Genomic DNA, 5,529 nt, shown 5'->3' on the forward strand with positions numbered 1-5,529 from the left:
AAGTGAGTGGGGGCAGGGGTAGAGAAAGGAGGAGAGAGAGAACCTCAAGCAGACTCCCCACTGAGTGCAGAGTGGGAAGCAGGGCTGGATCTCATGACCCTGAGATCATGACCTGAGCCAAAATCATGAGTTGGACACTCAACTGAGCCACCCAGGTGTCCCTTGACTTCTTTATGTGTATATTGTCTCCCCAGCTTGAAAGTGAGCCCCTGAGGTTTCGGTAGTTTTTAATGCTGTTGTTCATTGCTGGGTCCATGGTGCCCAAAATAGTGCCTGGCACAGAGTAGGCACTTAACACATTAAAAATAATAAATAAAAATTTGAGAAAGATCTGAAGCCAGTACAATAAAATGTTAGCGTGTGTGGGTAGTGGGTACTACTGTGTGGCTTCTCTGTTGAAGTACTTTCCAGTGTGCTTGAAATATTATAAAAATATAGGGGGACCTGGGTGCCTCAGTGGTTGAATATCTGCCTTTGGCTCAGGGTGTGATCCTGGAGTCCTAGGATCGAGTCCCATATCAGGCTCCCCAGAGGGAGCCTGCTTCTCCCTCTGCCTTTGTGCCTGTTTCTCATGAATAAAGTCTTTAAAAAAAAAAAAATATATATATATATATATATATACACATACATATATATATATACACACACACACGCACAACATAGGAGCCCTGATTTTTGGGGCACCTGGGTGGCTCAGTCAGTTAAGCCTCCGACTCGATTTCAGCTCAGGTCATGATCTGAGGGTTGTGAGATGGAGCCCTGTGTTGGGCTCCAAACTGAGCATGGAGCTTGCTTTAGGATTCTCTCCCTCCTTCCTCTGCTTCTCCCTGCTCACACATTCTCTCCCCCCAAAAATAAACCTATTAAACACACACACACAAAAACACACACACACACACACACACAAATAATCCACACTGTTTAGTAGGAGTCCAGTCTGTAGAAAAGGGTGGTAGATGGCATGCAGAGAGGCGGGTGGGTACCAAGGGTGTCCCTGAGCCAGACTGGCATGCATCAGGCGTGTCCTCTGAAGCAGACGTCCCAATAAATGCCATATCTGTCCTTTATCTGCTTGAAGCCTTGCAACAGCGCTAGAGGGAGGTACAAGGACAATCCCACTTGACAGTAAATGGAAGCTAAGGACAGAGAAGTGACTTGCCCAAAGCCACCTGAGGAGGGAAGGAGGAAAGAAGGGGTGGCATGGGAAAGCCCCAGTGGGAGGCAGAGTAGGGGCAGCAAGGGAGTGGGAGGAAAACCTGGCTGAGCCAGGCAGGCCCTGACTTCCAAGAGCTGGCCCAGATCCCGGGTGAGGCCACGACCCTCCTCTGTTGCCCAAACCACACATGCAGCTTCTTCCTGGCGGCTCCTCCAGGGGCCTCACAGGCCCTAGGATTCCTGGAGTGGAGTGTGGGCTGGGGGTGGGGGTGGACAGGGCCTAGGGTGGAAGGAAATGAGGGAGAAAGGTGGGGGGATGGATGGGGAGGCCACTGGGGAGCCTGGGGCTGGGGATGAGGAGGAGAGAGCACCTCATCCTGCACAGTATGCAGTATGAAGCTGGCACTCAGGGCCTTCTCTAGGGCCCAGACTGGCGAGGGCCAGTGAGTCTGGGGGCCTCTGTCCATAGAAGGCAGTGTGCTGGCCTTCAGTGAAAGACAAGCCAGACCAGTAGGAGTAGTACTGGAGCACACCCAGCCTTTCCTCATTTTACAGGGGAGGAAATGGGCTCAAGAGACCAGTGACTGGTCTCTGGACCTCCGGCCCAGTGCTGCTGTGGGTGCAGTACTCAGCCCTGACCCTCCTCACACTCCCCCTGAGCCTGGATCCTGAGCTGGGCTTTTCTTCAGCTCATGCTGGGCCACAGGACCTGGAGATTCACATGCACCTGCCTCCTTGCCTACAGGAGTGTCAGGTTTGAGGCTTCAGGTTGACCCTGTCCTAGGCTCATCTGTGTTTCATTCCTGTGGCCCCACGTTCTCATCCTGCCTCTTGCACATCACCTTTCTGGACCCCAGTTTACTCATCTACAGGATGGGGGCAAAAAAATATTAACTGCTACCATTTATGAACACTGAGCATTTAGTCTGTGCCAGGCACCATTGTCATTCATTTAATCCTCTGCCATTTTACCAATGAAAAAACCAAGGTTAGATAAGTAATTTGCCCAAAGTCACACAGCTAGTATGTAGCAGTCAGGATCTGAGCTCAGGCCCCAAGTAAGGTATCAGAGGCTGTGGTGAAAATAAACTGGGACAGCTTGTAAAGGGCCACACTCACAGAATCCAGGAGAGGGTGTGGATTTGGGTCCTAGTCTCCCAGCCTGGTAGAAGCAGTGGGACCACACAGCACACTCTGGACCAGCTGAGGGAAGCCAAGGGTCTGGGAAGACTGGATGGGGGTCAGAGAGGGCAGCCTCCAGCAGGAGCTGCCCAAAGCAGAGGGCCCTGGTGCTTGGAGAGGTTCACACGATCATGCCCTGATGAGCTGGGTCCCCCATCCCCACCCCTAACCCTGGGGGCCCTGGCCAAGCAGAGTAGAAGCAGTGGGGAACCTAAGTTCTTGCCTCTGGGGCCTTAGCTCTCTGCCCAAACCTAGGGACAGATGGCCCCTGCCCCACTCTGAAGCAGTCGCTTAGACTCTGCTGCCCCACTGTGGGCACAAGGGGGAACTGCACCAGGACACCTGGCTGGAGGACTCCAACCACAGTGGCAGCCCTTCCATCTCTGGCCAATGCGTCTCTTAATGATTTTGGCTTGTCCTCAACACAGCAACCAGAGGGGTCCTAAGTCTCATCATGTCCTCTGTTCAAAACCTCCATGGGAAGCTACTCACAAGAGCCAACTGTCGAGTTTTAAGAATTTTATAATTCGTTAGTCATTACTGAAATTTTATACAATTAAAAAAATTTTATAAAATTGCTAAAAACAAAGGTAGTGTTCAAAACTAAGCACTCCCTGTTTTACATTTTACTATTGTCTGTACGCTTTCGTTCCTTACATCTGGGGTATCTGTGTGGTGGAGACTGCGTACTATATAATGTGCTTCCGTCTACCTCCCTTCACAACACGAGTGTGTTTACACCATGGATTTATTGTTGATTTTCTAGACCGGTGCCATCCAATAGAAACAGAATGGAAACCACATAGGTGATTTCAAATTTGTAAGTAGCCAGATTTAAAACAGGAAACAGGTGAAATTAAAGTGTATTTTATTTAACCCAGTATGTCCAAAATATTGTCATTTCAACATGTAATCAATATAAAGTAACTAATGATATACTTTACATTCTTTTTTCATACTAACTTCAAATTCTGGTGTGTATTTGACACTTAAAGCACATCTCAATTCAAGCCAGCCATATTTCAAGTGTTCAACAGCCAAACTGTCCAGTGGCTGCCATATTGGACAGCACAGGTCTAGATTTAAGAAGAAATCAGCAGAGAAAATAATGCGGATTAAATTTAATAGTGCTGAGGCTAAGAGATTTCAATCCAATTAACACAGTTTGCTCTAACGTTGAGAAATCAGTAGGCCATGTACCAGATTTAATGACAGACTTATTGGGAAGAGAGTAGTGTAGTAGGCTGAAGAGTGACCCCCAAAGATTTCAGATCCTAACCCTTGGAACTGGTACATTTTTTCACCTTGGATGTGATTATTTTTGATCATCCAGGTGGGCCCTAAATCCAATCACTAGTGTCCTAATGAAGGACAGGCAGAAGGGGACTTGGTACGAAACCGAAGAGGCAGCCATGTGGCCATGGAAACAGAAACCAGAGTTAGAGGGCCACAATCAAGGAATGCCACCAGGAGCTATTAGAGGCAAGGGCTGGAGGCTCCAGTAGGAGCATGGTTTGGACCATGATCTCGATTTCAGACCTCCAAACTGAGAAAATACGTTTCTGATGTTTTAGCCACCAAGTTTGTGGTAATCTGTTACAGGAGCCCTGGAAATCTTATCAGCAATGGGATGCAGTTCCATTTGCCATATTAAGGTTGAATTACAACCACAGGTAGGCTACAAATAGAAGAATCTATCAAAAAAATCAACAAAAGCATTCTGTGAGGAACACGTGGCTATAAAGATAATAGTGTACTGGGTATTTTATTATTTGTAATTTACGTGCTACACATCTTTTATATCAGCACAATTTAGAATAGCCATGTTGGAGAGAGACCGTACCAGGTCGGTCTTGTATCCTCAGCACCTAGCAGAGCCTGGCACATAGTAGGACACTCATATTTTTGAATGAAGGGGACTATGGGCCTCAATCTTCCCCAGCACAAAAGGGTCAGAGGAATGGGATGGGCTCCCTAGGAAGGCAGGGCTGGTGTCAGATGTTAGAGCGCCTACCATGTGCAAGACTGGGGTGGGGGCAGTCAAATTCAGGGAGTCAGGTGTGGGACCCCCGCAGGCTTAGTCCAGAGATGGGGTGCCATGGGACTGCTGGGCAGAGACTGAAGCCAATGACAGCAGGATCTTGACGGCCAGAGCCCCTTCCCATAGCCTCTTCCGTCCCTCATTCTTGCAAAGGGCCTCTTTGGGACAAGGAAGAGCCCAGGTGTGACTCTATCACAGCTACTGTAGAGTTCCAGCTCCCCAGCTCTCCACATGAGCCGCCCATTCTATGCCTGAGTCAAGAGCCTGGGCATAGAGTAGGAGGTACCCTCCTCTGCCATGTAATCTAGATGATTTTGAGTAAGTTACTTCCCCTTTCAGCTCCAAGGTCTCCTCTCTGGGACAACCATGGCCCAGTCTACCCCTGCGGGCCCAACCTGCCACAGACCATATGGAGGCTCTGGCCCCCCCTGCCCTTCATATCCTGTCACCCATTTGCAGGACTGAGCCCCAGCCAGTCACTTGATCCCTCTACATTCTCTCTTCTCCTCTCTTAAATGGGCAGTTAAGTGACTTGTTAGCTTTCCACAGCAAGAATTAGCCAGACTGGTTTGGGCCCTGGAAGTGAATAAGGGAGATAGATTCCAGACCTATGCCGACCCGATCCTGGATAAGAAGGGACTTAAAAACCCTCTGGGCCCCAACCCCAGACCCCACATGCCTGCCTCATGCCTGTATCCAGATCCCACAACTCTGTAGTACACATCTTGAAAGAAGGAACCAGAAGACTTTTGCTCACTGATGAGACCACAGTGAGGACTCAGAGTACAGGAGGAACTAAAGAATAACTGAGAAGAACTCAAAACCACTTGCCTATCTTTTACAAACGCCAGGATCTCCCTGCCTTTGCTCACCCTGTCCCTCCTTTGCTGGCATACAGTATTCTCATCAAACCCAGGGGGAAGGGCTTCAAAACTCAGCAGGTTGTGATCCTGGCTCCTGGACACATGACCCATCCTCCTGAGAGTGGGAGAGTTCACCTTCTGCCGTCTGCCCTATTCTCTCCCATGAGGACTTCCCTGGTGGGCAATGAACTCTGGCCTCCCCAGCCCGGGTTCAAAGTTAAGAAGAAAATAAGGGGATTAAGGAAGCACCAAAGGCAAATCCTCTCTTATAACAGTATCAGACAACTG

This window comes from Vulpes lagopus, chromosome 10 (genome assembly GCF_018345385.1).
Source record: "Vulpes lagopus strain Blue_001 chromosome 10, ASM1834538v1, whole genome shotgun sequence".
Lineage (NCBI taxonomy): Eukaryota > Metazoa > Chordata > Mammalia > Carnivora > Canidae > Vulpes > Vulpes lagopus.